This window comes from Leopardus geoffroyi, chromosome A3 (genome assembly GCF_018350155.1).
Source record: "Leopardus geoffroyi isolate Oge1 chromosome A3, O.geoffroyi_Oge1_pat1.0, whole genome shotgun sequence".
NCBI classification, from domain to species: domain Eukaryota; kingdom Metazoa; phylum Chordata; class Mammalia; order Carnivora; family Felidae; genus Leopardus; species Leopardus geoffroyi.
The window spans coordinates 66,306,446-66,321,373 of record NC_059336.1 but is presented as its reverse complement, the minus strand read 5'-3'; the positions used below and the strand labels follow the sequence as shown (position 1 = coordinate 66,321,373).

General features: G+C 39.3%; 2 protein-coding genes across 5 annotated transcripts in view; one reads left to right on the top strand and one right to left on the bottom strand.

Moving 5' to 3' along the window:
• Nucleotides 1-14,729, bottom strand: part of SOCS5 (suppressor of cytokine signaling 5) — a 66,054-nt gene extending 51,325 nt beyond the window's left edge. Inside the window, exon 1 of one of the 4 annotated variants that reach the window (XM_045445936.1) lies at nt 14,506-14,729. The gene's annotated coding sequence lies outside the window, so the exon portion shown is untranslated. Of the gene's footprint in view, nt 1-13,357 lie in introns of all 4 variants that reach the window. The other 3 variants (XM_045445935.1, XM_045445934.1, XM_045445939.1) reach the window with 3 other exon arrangements.
• Nucleotides 14,674-14,928, top strand: part of PIGF (phosphatidylinositol glycan anchor biosynthesis class F) — a 109,344-nt gene continuing 109,089 nt past the window's right edge. The window contains exon 1 of the mRNA XM_045445949.1: nt 14,674-14,779. The gene's annotated coding sequence lies outside the window, so the exon portion shown is untranslated. The remainder of the gene's footprint in view (nt 14,780-14,928) is intronic.

Genomic DNA, 14,928 nt, shown 5'->3' with positions numbered 1-14,928 from the left:
GGAATGGGAGAAGATATTTGCAAATGACATATAAGATAAAGCAGTAGTATCCAAAATCTATAAAGAACTTATCAAACTCAACACCCAAATAACAAATAATTCAGTGAAGAAATGGACAGAAGACATGAATACTTTTCCAAAGAAGATACCCAGATGGCTAACAGACACATGAAAAAATGCTCAACATCACTCATCATCAGGTAAATACAAACCAAAACCACAATGAGATACTACCTCACACCTGTCAGAATGGCTAAAATTAACAACTCAGGCAAGGACAGATATTGGCGAGGATGCGGAGAAAGAGGAACTCTTTTGCACTGGTGGTGGGAATGCAAACTGGTGCAGCCACTCTGGAAAACACTATGCAGGTTCCTCAAAAAATTAAAAATAGAACTACCTTATGACCCAGTAATTGCGTACTAGGTATTTATCAAAAGGATACAAATATGCTGATTTGAAGGGGCACATGCACCCCAATATTTATAGCAGCACTACTGACAATAACCAAAATATGGAAAGAGCTCAAATGTTCATCGACTGATGAATGGATAAAGAAGATGTGTTGTATAGTGGAACATTACTCGGTTATCAAAAAGAGTGAAATCTTGCCATTTGCAACAACGTGGTTGGAACTAGAGTGTATTATGGTAAGTGAAATAGAGAAAGACAAATACGATTTCACTCATATGTGGAATTTTAGATGCAAAACAGATGAACATAAGGGAAGGGAAACAAAAATAATATAAAAACAGAGAAGGAAACAAACCATAAGAGACTCAATACAGAGAACAAACTGAGGGTTGCTGGTGGGGTGCTAAGTGGGGGGATGGGCTAAAAGGGCGAGGGGCATTAAGGAGGACACTTGTTGGGATGAGCACTGGGTGTCATATGTAAGTGATGAATCACTAAATTCTATTCCTGGAAAAAAGAATGTGTGACCAAAAAAGCCTCCAAAATGAGAGGAATTGGGAGTATATCATAATGTAAGATTTTTGCACTATAAATGAAATGGCATACTATTTGAAGGTGGACTGATATTTTTTTTGGAGGGGGGAAGAGCATTCTTTTATTTTTATTTATTTTTATTTTATTTTTTTAATATTATTGTCAGGTTGGCTAACATACAGTGTATACAGTGTGCTCTTGGTTTTGGGGTAGATTCCTGTGATTCATCACTTACATACAACACCCAGCGCTCATCTCAACAAGGAGGGCAGACTGTTATTAAAAAGAACCCATCTAAGGGCACCTGGGTGGCTCAGTCAGTTAAGTGTCCAACTTCAGCTCAGGTCATGATCTCGTGGTTCACGAGTTTGAGCCCCGTGTCAGGCTCTGTGCTGACAGCTCAGACCCTGGAGCCTGCTTCAGATTCGGTGTTTCTGTCTCTCTCTGCCCCTCCCCTGCTCATGCTCTGTCTCTCTCTCTCTCTCTGTCAAAAATAAGTTAAAAAAAACAACAACAAAAAAACCTTTTAAAAAGAACCCATCTAAAAGCAAATAGAAAACCAAGACCATGTAAATGGTCAAAACCAGTGGTTGGCAAACTTTTTCTGTAAAGAACCAGATGGGGCACCTGGGTGGCTCAGTTGGTTGAGCGTCTGTCTGACTCTTGACTTCGGTTCAGGTTATGATCTCATGGCTTGTGAGATCGAGCCCCGTGTGGGGCTCTGTGCTGACAGTGCACAACCTGCTTGGGATTCTCTCTCTGCTTCTATCTGTCCCTCCCCCACTCTCCCCCCCCCCCCTCAAAATAGATAAGTAAATTAAAACAAAATAAAACAAAACAAAAAGAACCAGAAAATATTTTAGGCTTCAAGGACAATATGGTCTCTGTCCCAACTACCTAACCTTGACACCACAGCACAAAAGCAGCCATAAACAATATGTACATGAATGGGCACAGCTGTGTCCTGATAAAACATTTACACAAACAGGTAATAGGCCAAATTTGGTCTGCCAGCCATAGTTTTGCCAACTCAGAGTCTAAACATACCAAACTTACGAAGTTGTCAGACTAAATAAAAAAGCAAGACTCAACTACATGTTGTGTACCAAAAACTCACTTTATATATAAATGACATAAATAGGTTAAAAGTGGATGGAAAAATATATACCATGCAAATATTAATTAAAAGAAATATAATAAATTTCTAAATTTCATAAATTTAGTATCACACACAGAGACTTCAGAACAAGAGACGTTACCAGAGATAAAGAGGATATTTCATGATGACTGAGGGGTGAATTCATCAACAACCTTAACAATCCTAAATGTGCTGTAACACACGTAACAGTGCTTAAAACGTGAAGCAGATCTGATGGAACGGAAAAGAGAAACAGACAAATCCAAAACCATAGGTGAAAACTTCAACTCTTTTCTTGATAGAACAAGTAAACAGAAAATTGGTAAAAACATGAGAAAATACAGAGATCACCCTAACTTAACTCACTTACGGAACATGGCACCCAACAACAGAAGATACATTCTTCTCAAGTACACTCTGAACATTAACCAAGATACATCACATGTTGGGCCATAAAACAATAAAAAAGCTTAAATGTATTGAAATGTTTCTTTTTAATTTTTTAAGTTTATTTATTTATTTTGAGAGAGAGAGAGAGAGACAGACAGACAGACAGACAGACATAGCAGGGGAGGAGCAGAGACAGAGGGTGAGAGAATCCCAAGCAGGCTCCACACCATCAGCGCAGAGCCCAATGCAGGGCTTGAACTCGTGAACCACGAAATCTTGCCGAGCTGAAATCAAGAGTTGGACACTTAACCAACTGAGCCACCCAAAAGCCCCTCCACTGAAATTATTAAGGGTATGTTCTATGACCAAAATGCCATTAAATGAAAACAGTAATACAATAACTGGAAAATCCCAAACATTTGGAAATTATTTGACAACACTCTTCAAAACAAACCATGGGTCAAATAAAAAATTACAAGTGAAAACAGAAAATATTTTTAATGAAATGATAATGAAAATGCATAGCTTTAAAAGTTGATAATGCATAAAAAAAATTTAAATCAATGATCAACCTAACTTAGATCAATGCTCTAAGCTTTCACCTTAAAAGCTAAAAAATGTATAACAAATTAACCCAAAGTAAGGAGGGGATAAGGAATTAATGAAAGAGCTCCACTCATAAGCTTAGAAAACAGATAAGCCACAGAAAATCAACAAAACCAAAAGCTGACTATTTGAAAGGACTGATAAAATTGATAACTCCTAGCTTGACTAATCATGGGAGGAAAGGAGAAAATGCATCTAATATCAGGAATGAAAGAGGAGGGGACATTAGTACAGATGCTACTGACATTAAAAGAAAACACTTTCATAAAATGTGTATTTTCAAGATGATAAATTTGATAAATTAGGTGAAATGGACAAATGCCTCAAGACACAAATTACCAAAACAGGAATAAAAAGAAGAACAAAATCTCAATTGTCTTATATTTATTCATTTACAAACTGAATCCTTTAACAAATAAACAAACAAAAAAACCTCCAGGCCCAGATAGCTTCATTGGTGAATTCTATCAAGCATTTAAGGAAGAACATCAATTGTACCCAAACTCTTCCATAAAAGAAAAGAAGGGGAGACATTGTTGGTAGGAATATAATATGGTAAACCCACCTTGGAAACTGTTCTGTCAGTTTCTCATAATGTTAAACATACATCCATCTTATAATGCAGCAGTTTTGACTTCTAGGTATTCATTCATCCACAAGTAAAGAATATATGTGTCACAAAAGGCTTGTACAAGAATGCTCATAGGAGCTTTAGTCTTAATAGCTGAAGACTGGAAATAATTCTTTCCCACAGTAATAACAGATAAATTACAGCATATCTATACAATGGAATGCGATTCAGCAACTGAAAGGAACTATTGTTCCATGTAACATGGATGAGTCTATATTTTAAAGAAGGGCTTTGCATAAATTTTATGCCCAAGAAAGTTTGAGAACCACTGCTATAGAAGCACATACATAATAAGAAAACAAAAAGGGGAAATGTAAGAGATTTAGGTAGTTTATAAATTAATCAGTGCCATATACAACCATAAATTGTATGTAACAGTTGTCATTTTCCTTAGGTGCTTAATTGCAATTACAATTATGGTTACAATAGTCCTCTGTTCACATTGAATTTTCTACTGATGTGCTTCAAGGACTTCCAGTTCCAAATTTTAGTCTTTGGTCCTCTAACTACCCTAATTTCTCATCAATTCCAACTTAAACTATGCATTTTAGATAAGGAATCCTGTTGACCAGTTCCTTTGCTTTTTTTCTTAATGTTCTACTTCCTTGGTACAGTTTTCCCCACCTCTTAATAGTGTTATTCTTACTGTTTCCTGTACAGCCTTGACTTTCTACCTCCTTTAAAACTGAACCAAAAACTCATCTTTTCCACTAAGTGCAAAACCACCTCAGATTCTTTCCAAATTCCCTCAGCACTTGAAGATCTTGCTCCTAATAGATGGGCTATTTATTTTACAGAGTTTGGACACCTCCTCTTAATGACTCACCAACTCCATCCCCTGACTTAGAGAGGAGAATCTTTGGAAGAGAATTGAAAAGATTACAGTTCTCTTCAAGGTTCTTTCTCTTGTGATGTTTTTACTTTTCCCTCTTGGAATGCATTCTATTTGCCAGAACCTTAAGCTCTATAGTGCTAGAGGGGCAGGAGAGAAAGAGAGGCAAAGAGATGGTTGATTAGGACTCCTCTGGACTAGATTTTTTGAAGAAGGCAAAAAAAAAAAAAAAAAAAATGCCTTCAGGCTTCAGTATCTGTTCAGACTACCTCACCAGCCCAAGGAAGCAAACAAGACTCCAAAGAGAGTTTCAGTGAGGAATAAGAAAGTGCATTTGTTACGAATTCCTTGTGTTGTATTGGGATGGCCAGTGTACTACAGCACACTGTTTCAAGGACACTAAAATATTTCTGGCTTTCTGGCAGCAAATATTTCTACATATTCTTTGTAAGGCTATTTGGTGGTGGGGGGGAGGTTGAGTTGAAGGAGGCAAAAGGTAAACACTAAAAAATGTCTACACTCTTGAACTAAATACCAAATTTGCAGTTACTTTTTGTTCTGCATACATTATTATTTAGGAATTATGGTTATTATTCACTTAATTTCACAAGCTTCAACTCTATAAACTTTTTGCCTTCCAAATCCTATCTATAAACCTGGCCATACTCCTGAGCTAGACCTATATTTACAACTGGTATCTTGGTCATGTTATTACTTACCTAAAAAGTATAACTACTTACCTGAAAGCAAACCCAGTATTACCCCCTCTCAAACTTGCACGTATTATTCAACTTCCAAGTCAAGATCCTTAAACTCATCTTCAGTTTCTATCACTTCCAAACACTAACCAAGTCTAGAAGATTTAAACTCCTATATAATCTGTGAAATCAGTGCTCTTGTTTCTATCCCCACTACAAATTCCTTAATTCAGACCATCATAATCTCTTTCCTGATCTAGTGCAGAGCCTCAAATGGCATCCCTGCTTGTGATCTACCTATCAGAGGCCAGAGAGAATGCCCCATTCACTCACCCTGCCATATGCATTACTTGTTGAATAAATGTCTCCAATCTCTATTCCTCCAAACTATTCTCTTTATTACTGCTGTAACCAACTGGTTTTCTACAACAGCAAACTATTTGTGTCACTTCCCCACTTATAAAACAAAATAAAAATCCAAACTCCTAGTGTGGTATATAAGACCATTAACAATTTGTTCCCATTCTACCTTGATTCTAATTGGATTTCCTAATTTTCTTTTGTACTCATTTTGACAGATCAAATTTCACCCTTCTCCTTAGCACACTATGCTCTTTCATTTTTAATAATCTAGAATAAACAGAAACTCAGTCCAGCTTGCTTTATTTTTATGATCACCCTTATACTATTTAAAGCCATTAGCTAAACCTGTACAGAAGTAATGAGTGAAGAAATAATCAGAAGATACAGCCAACTCTCAATTAGCTTATTTTCATAGCCTTATTAACATGGTCAGTGTAGACTAAATGGAAAAGTGAATAAAATGTTTTAACCACCTGCTGAGCTTCTTCCTTAAAATAAATTAATGTTAAAAGTCTTCAGTTACAGACTTATTACCTTTCTTTTGATTGACAGGCACAAAGAGAACTATAATTCAAGTTTTCTCACATCTATCCTTTTCCTTCATCTTTAACACTTCCCTTTCCCATTTCTGCTGTTTCTCCTCTGGTACTATCCTCCCCCTGCTATCTTAGTATTCACAGCACGCTGTCTGTCCACTCTTCACAAGAACATTAGTATTCCTCTATCACTCTTAATTGGTAGAGAACCTAAAATTTTATGAAGTATTTTCACATATACTTACTCACTTGATTCTTGCAACTTCATTTTTTTTTTCCAAAATCAACAAATATCAAGGATGTGGGGGGGGTGGGGGAGAGGGAGTTATACTGTGAAAATTAAAAGGAAACAAGGAAACCTCACTTAGAATGGAGTCAGGGGCCAGCAGGGGGAGCTCACACACCTACCACTCACTTCAATTGCAGACCCAAAAAGAAGACAGGACCTTCCAAGTCTGTACTCTTTTAGCTACTACTTTACTATCCCAGCAAGAGGGGCAACAGCCCAGCCAATGAGAGACTGTCACAACTCAACCAATGACAGGCCACCATAGTGCCAACTCCTAGTTTACTCCAATGAACTTTTTGTTTATAGCAGCTTTCCTACTTTCTCCTTTCTCCATAAAAAAGAGGTCTTCTTTTTTGTTTTCCAGACTTGCTTGTAGTTTTGCCATAGCTTGCTCGTCCTGGATTGCAATTCTGTTATTTCCAGGTAAACCCATTTTTGCCAGTAAAATAACTGTCAGTTTTAGTTTTAAGGTTAACAATATGTAGCAGATGCTGCCCATCTAAGTAAAATTTAAGATACTTTCTTATAATTTAACTCAAGTTTGAGGAAATCCCAGTTCAAAAAAGTTCAGTTATTCATCTAACATATTGCTATTCCTTCTGCCTAGAATTCCACAACTCCTCTTCACCTGCTCATCTCTCAGGACCCATCTCAAGTCTTCCCCTACTCCCAGAGCAAGAATATTACCACTATTTCAATGCTATCCTAATGTTTTTCACACCACTAGAAAAATCCAGGTATCTGGACTCTTACTCTAATGTCTTTTCCACCAAACAAGATTTTCCTTATTAATGCCCATTAATGATCCAACATTTTATAGTGAAGAGGAGAAACATTTAATGCATGGCCTGTGCTGATTTTCCAATTTCTAGAGTAAATCTGTACACCAAACTATCCCTTACCTTACCTTTCCTTAAAAATCAGGAATTTGATATGCTAACTAATTTGGATGTAAATTTTAAAAAATAAAAAATAAAATTAAAAAAATCAGGAATTTGAGGAATGTCTCCAAATCCTCTCAAAATACATAGATATGATCTCTCCTGGTAATGACATCCAAAGCTGCCAGAGCAAAGGAGTAAAACAGCATTTCATAAACCCTAAATTAAACTATTATAAATTTTAAAAGATACCTCTTAATATCTTGGGAAACATTTAGGATTAACAATCAAGAGATGAGGACCTTTGTCCCAACTCTACTACACACTGGGTGACTTGGGAAAGTCACTTAACCTCCTTAAGTCAAATTTCCTTTTTTGATAAAACTGGATAATGCCACTTACATTTCAGAATTAAGAGAATACAATGAAAAAAATGACAGCAAATCACTTAGCCTGGAACACACTAAAGAGTCAGAAATCGGTAATCTCTTTCATAATTATTTTCATGTACATCATTTTTGTTTTCAGAATTATGCCCAACAGCCCTCAACATGTTCCAGGACTTTGTGGCCCAGCAGCAACAACAATAAATGCCTTCAAAGAAGTTATCTCCATGACTTCTGGATCCCCTTCCTGGGTCACAATTCAGGTCCTGTAAATACCATTTGAAGTATCTCCTCCTAAATGCATTATCTTGTTCTCTGCTGCATGGAAACTCATCAAAGGATGTTCCTGTAGCTTCTCCGTGTTTGCCTGGCTTTCAACTACCTGGAACACACACAGAGTCAACTGCAAATCTGGCATTTGCACTGCCAGTCTGTCTTTTAAATAATTTATTAAAATGTTAAATAAAATTGGTCCCAGCACTGATCACTTGAAGGGCAATGAGGCTGGACTACTGTTCTCATGTTAATAACCAAAGTCAAAGACTAAATAATTAGATAAGTAAGCTCCCCTTTGGCTACATGCATATTTTAACCCTTAAAAAAATACCTGGACTTCTCCCAACGTTTTTATTTAATGTCTAATAAGTTTATTCTCCAGCTTTGAGATATGTCACCAGTTTTCCTAATACAAAGACATGCTAATCTGCAGAACCCAGGACCTACGTTAGGGCTAAACTTCTATAAAATCCTCATTTTCCTCCACATTTTTCTCTATCCAACCTCCAATTCTTAACTCCCCTATCTCAAGGTTACATGAAGGCTTGAAGTTCAGTTCCCAAATTAATTCTGTTCCACCATTCTACCTTCCATGTTCCATTTTGAGTATATGTATTATTTAAGTACGCATCTATCCTTTTTAATTGCTTGCAATACAGTATATCAATACTTGATTACCACTCTAACTGAAGAATCTTGCCCAGAATAGAAAGACTGGATATTATTCCTGTTACAGGAGAATTCAAATAAAATAAGGAAGTCATAATTTGAAGACAATCCCAGAGCAGACACACAATTTCAAAAATATTTTTTCAAATTATCTTCCTCACTGCTTGTTCTTATCAGCTTTGATAAAAGATTATTGTATGACATCTCATCAAAGCAAAGGTAAATTTACTTTTGGTGTTAAACATCACATAAGTAAAATGCTTATGGACTATCATTAGGGAAACTGTGGAAATATATTCTTACTCTACCGTACTTAGCAATAACTGTCATTATGATTATGGTCCCTCTCAAGTCATTCCTTACAATTTTTCACCTACATGTCCAATAAAGGCAGGTAACTAATTCTCAGTTAAATTCAGATGTAAACTTACCCAACATTAACATGAATCAACAGTCCTGCTAGTTACCCTTCAAGATTACTTCTGCTCTAACCAGATTCAAAAGCCTTTTGTCATTTCTCCCTAAAATAAGATACTTGGCTAATTCAGAAAAAGAAATTTATTAAATTGAGTAAAGCAAATGATTCATATTTTCCTTCAGTCATTCTCTAACAACTACACTGAAGCTAAGAAAGTAGTTTGAGTGGTCCATAACTATTCAGTCCTTGTGTCCACGAATTTTAAATATGAATAATAGGCAACTCACAATGCCATAATTATTTTTAAACATATAAAGAAAACTGCAACTTAATGAAAAATTGAGCAACTATCAGTTATATTTTATTAAAACATGGTATTTCTAATATCTTTTGAAACCACATTTAAATATTTTGTTCATATAATTAGATTATGTAATAGATCTAAAGAAAAGATCTGCATGTCTAAGTTCTACGAAATTCCTAAAAGCATTTCATGATTCCAAAAATATCCAATAAATTATAATTGCATAATCTAATAGTTAATCAAAAAAAGATCAGTAGGAGCTGGTCACTCTCAAAATGTGATCTTGGAAGCTTTTGATGGCTCCATGTAATGCATTACTTCCAACTAAAGGGATGACCCATGTATTTATCACCTGAAGTACGTACCAACAGAATGCCTGAGAGCTGAAACAAAATAGCATGAATCTACTACTAACATAATAAAAATGCTTTTGCGCTACACTTGTTTCTGATTTTAATCTGTAAACTGTAAAATGCACTCAATTCAATGAGACTCTACAAATAAGGGCAATTAAAAACATTATGTGATATACATTTTTTAAAATAATTGAAGTTAATGTTTAAAAAGAGGCATAAAAAAAGTGAGCCCGTGTGCAACAGACAGGAGGAATTTACACGTTTCTGACAGGAGGCAAAGAAGCATGAAAACTAAAGTTAAGGGGACTATAAGCAGAAGAAAAGCTGCTATAAAAGCAACAGAAGAACCTGACAGGGCAGAACCAAAGAACAGACAGAAGAAGCCCACCACCATCATATTAAAAAAAAACATTTGCTAAACCACATGTTCATGACACTAATTAGACTAGGGTTACAGCAAAGTAAAAAGAACAAAATGCTACAAAATTGGAATTACACAAATTTTATCACTAAAACCCAACAGCATTATAAATGAAGTCATCAGCTTCATTGACCGAAAGCGATTGCAATTAATAATAGATCCTATAAGTTTCCTCACTTAAGCTTACCCAGTTAGCCTTTGGAACTCACTACATTTTCACTAGAATACCTACAAATCAGTTATTGGCATTTTGATTCTAGAATAATGTCACTGCAACAAGGGTCTCCAAATGACATTTAGATAAATGCACATTCCAACTTGATATGCATACTTAATTAAAGGTCCAAGACGAGCAGAAGACGGAGAAAACAAACATGAGGGCATCATTTGCACTAAGCGCCCCTTAAGACAATTATGTGATCATGTATTAATCTAGGAATTTTTTGTAATCTCAAAGTGACTTCATTAATAGCAAAGAAACAAATGGGCATACGAGTGCCTGTATACACCTAATGAACCATAAAGAATGGTGTCTATTATCCGTACCCTTTGTACCTTTACTGTGTGCTAAGGAAAGAAACACTTTTTATTTATTTATTTTTATTATTTTTATTTTTTTCTTGTTAGCAGTTTATTTCTTTTTATTTATTGTCAACTTAGCTAACACACAGTGTAGTCTTGGCTTCAAGAGTAGATTCCCATGATTCCTCACTTACATAAAACACCCAGGGCTCATCCCAGGAAGTGCCCTCCTCAACGCCTATCACCCATTTTCCCCACCCCACAGCCCCTATCAATCCTCAGTTTGTTCTCCGCACTGAAGAGTCTCTTACAGTGTGCCTCCCAACACTTTTTTTTAGTGTATTTTTTTAAATATTTATTTTGATTTTTGAGAGAGAGAGCATGAGCAAGGGAGGGGTAGAGAGAGGTGGGGACAGAGGATCCTAAATGGACTTGGCACTGATAGCAGTGACCCCCATGCGGGGCTTGAAAACGCGAACTGTGAGATCAGGACCTGAACTGAAGTCCAATGCTCAACTGACTGAGCCACCCAGGTGCCCTAGAAAGAAAGACGTGTAATCCTCACCACGATCCTAAGAGGTATGTACTTTTATTACCCTCACTTTACAGATGAGGAAACCTAGGTACACAGTGGTTAAATCACTTGCCAGAGATCATAATGTTATTAAGCGACTGAGATACAAAGCCAGTCTTTCTCTATTACAACTATGATCGAAGTTATGTGTTCGTGATCATCATGTAATTCTATTACTGCTCTTATTTTTAAAGGTACTAAGATCCGTTTTAACATAACCCCCACACTTCCTGAGAATAATTTTCATATAATTTACTTTTTATTTTTTTTAATTTTTTTTATTTTTTTTAAAAAAATTTTTTTTTCAACGTTTATTTATTTTTGGGACAGAGAGAGACAGAGCATGAACGGGGGAGGGGCAGAGAGAGAGGGAGACACAGAATCGGAAACAGGCTCCAGGCTCTGAGCCATCAGCCCAGAGCCTGACGCGGGGCTCGAACTCACGGACTGCGAGATCGTGACCCGGCTGAAGTCGGACGCTTAACCGACTGCGCCACCCAGGCGCCCCTCATATAATTTACTTTTAAGATACAGGAGCCTTTTGAATTCTGAAAATCTTGTAAGCAATTTATTTTTAGAATAAAAATGACAGAACACTAACCTGCTCTAAGAAGTCCATCTAATATTTTAATCTAGATGACATGATGATTTGTCTCTTTCCAACGAGAGAGAAATATCAGCACTTCCACTAACAATGCAGCATGTTGTTTAAAACTTTTCAATAAAAGCTCATCCAGTTTTACATCATTTCATGTATAAAAGTAGTCAACTCGAACTTCCCCATCCTTAACAGAGAACAACATCACAAATAATCCAAACACCGTTTATAACTGGCACTACAACTCTTTAGAAATAAACAACATGAATGTGATAATATAGAAAAACCCTGGACGAGAGTCCAGAGACCTGCCCACCCATCCTGGCTCTGTCACTAACTAGTCATCTAGTCCCTTTCACCGCTCTGGGCCTTGGTTTCCTGATCTGTAAAATAATCACCTCCACGGTCTACTCTTCCAGCTCTAAAAGAAATGTGACTCCTGTACATATATCTTTTCTCCAAGCTTCCCATTCCCATTCTACTTAGTTATCATTACACTGCAGGAATTAAACATTATTTTTCCTTAGTTCTACAAAAAGAGAAAACAGCCCATTCTCAACTAAAGTGATAAAGGAAAGCCTTCCCGACCACTAGTTTTCCATAGATGAGTCTCAAGGTGAATAATGTAGAAGCTATTATAATGCTAAAAGGTGTTAGGTTTCAATATTTTAGGCTACTGTTTGGTGTGCCAGTACATTCTCCCTAAGGACAAATAGTAAAATTCAAGGACAAAAGGGGGAAAATTTGTAATTATCCATCAGTTATTGAAGAACTAAAAAGGTGCCAAATGAAAATATTAATACTTTTTTGCAGAACATTTTTCTCTGATGAATTACATTACAGGCAACGTATCGCCAATGAATTTTCTCAAATATGTTTAAGTACTTCCTAAAAAAAAAAAGCTTTCCTTTTTTAAATTGTGAGGAATTAGTAAGATAACATACATATGATTAAGAAAATATTTAAAAGATTAATGATCTAGCTATGCAATTCTTAGCTTCCTCTTCTCAGTGACATGAAGAACCTCAAAGGGGTGCCAGAGGTAGATTCTGTGGACTGCCACTGCCTAATCCTGGTATGTATTTTCTGTGTTCCTTACCCATTCTCAAGAGTGTTATGCAAATACAAGGTTATAAAAATTAAACTAAGGATCTGACATTAATATTCCAACTGTCAGCTCAACCTGATTTCAGTATTGCTTTCTAGAGCTGCTAGCTTACCAGTATCTTTCCAGTACAATACTTAAAGATGACCTTGTAAAGAAACAATTAAAAGCCAAGGAAAGAAAGCGTGCGAAATGAATTACTTAATATTATCTTCTGGAATAAAGTCAGTAGCAAATTCTAACAGTACAGTCTACTCTAAATGTTAAGTCAGGAAGAAGTAAGCCACCACTGTAGAATGAGAGACCTGAAGAAAGGATTTTCAGCAGATGTAGAGGCAGCTACAAGAATTTCAAGGTACACTTATAGGCATTTCCAGCAAAGCTAGTAACTGGTAAAACATCAAACACATACATACATTTTGTACATGAAGGATAACTGGCAAGTTCCAGGAGCAAGCCTCCTCTTGGTTGGAATGCCAAAGTAAAATGTCAAAAATCACCTCACGAATCCAATCCCCCAGCCTTTCAAAGTTCGGAAACAAACCGACATGTGTACTTAAACTGCTTCGTAGCATCCTTCTTTAAATGCAACTCCCTCTCCAGAAAGTCAGTTCGCTTCAGCTATTTGAATGCCCAAATCTCAGCACCAAACGATCGTAGGAGTCCAAGTAGTTGAAGGGTCTTCCAGCAGCCGCCTGCGCACCCCTTTCCACCTCGGGTTAAACCCCCGGAGGTGCTCCAGTCACTTCCCCCATCTAAGCTCCCCAGCTCTCTCTCATCTCCCAGTGGACCGCTTCTCGTTGACCTTGAAGACCCCCCGGATCGGAGCCTTGGAGCCCAAATGACTTAGCCAGTGGCCCGTTCCCCACAGAGCGCGTAACTGCCCCCCTAGTCTCTGTGGCCTCTCACGACCCCTACTCACGATCGCTAGCGCCCTCCAACTAGCCCTGGACGACCCCCTTCCCCTTAGGCACCCAACATCCCTCCAACCAGAAAAACAATTCCTCAGAAATGCTTCGAGAGCCTACTAAGCACAAGCCCCACTACGCATGGCGCGGTCTGCACAGGGCTCACGGCCCGGACTCGCGGTCCCCCGCCCGCCGTCCTCCTCCCGGCCCGAGGGCCGGCGCTGCCTCTGCCCCGGTGTGGAGGCGCCGGCCGGAGGCGGACTGTGCCGGGCGCGGGCACCGGGGAACCGGCAGGCGGCCGCTAACGCTGGCGCGGGGGCCGGGGAGCGGGGGCTGGCCGGGCCAGGCGCGGGCCGCGGGGACACTCACCGGTCGGGGCGCGCGGAGCGGCCTCATTCAGGGGCACCTGCGGCCAGGCGGACGGGCCCGGACGGCGCAGTCACCGAGAAGGCGAGTCCGCCTGCTCGCCCGCCAGTCCCGTCCCGTCTCCTCCGACTGCCTGATCGAGCGCAGTCTCGCTTCCTCAGGAGGGAGCGCGGGGACCCCAGCTCAGCCGGATGCCCCCGCCAGGCCCCCACCCCCTTCCCTGGCCACCTCCCCCCTTCACCCTTTTCCCCTCCCCCCCTCCCCCCAACCCCCACCGGAATGGAAAATACCTCCCGGGGCGGGGGTCGGCGGGGCACGCCTCTTTGAAGGGCAGCCTACCGTGACCAATAGCAGGCGGGGCTCTGGAGGGGCGGGATTTCTAGCGGCCAATCCGGAGGCGTGTAGGCGAAGGCCGAAGGAGGGAGGCAGGGAGCGAGAGGGGGGCGGCCCGGGAGTCAGGGAGGTCCAGCCGTTCGGGTGCGAGCTGTGCGCGGCTGCCATTTTGGAGTCGGGCAGCTGAGAAGGCGGCCGGTCCGGCCCGAGGGAAAGGAAGGAGCCAGTCAGGTAGGAAAGAAGCGGTCACATGGGCTTGAGAGGCGGGGTAAAGAGGGCTGCAGCCCGAGGGGAGGGGTCGGAGGCGGCGAGTCACGGGGGCTGCGAAGAGTCACGTGGTCCGAGAAGGGCCATCGGTGGGCTCGGGGGCGGAAGGTCAA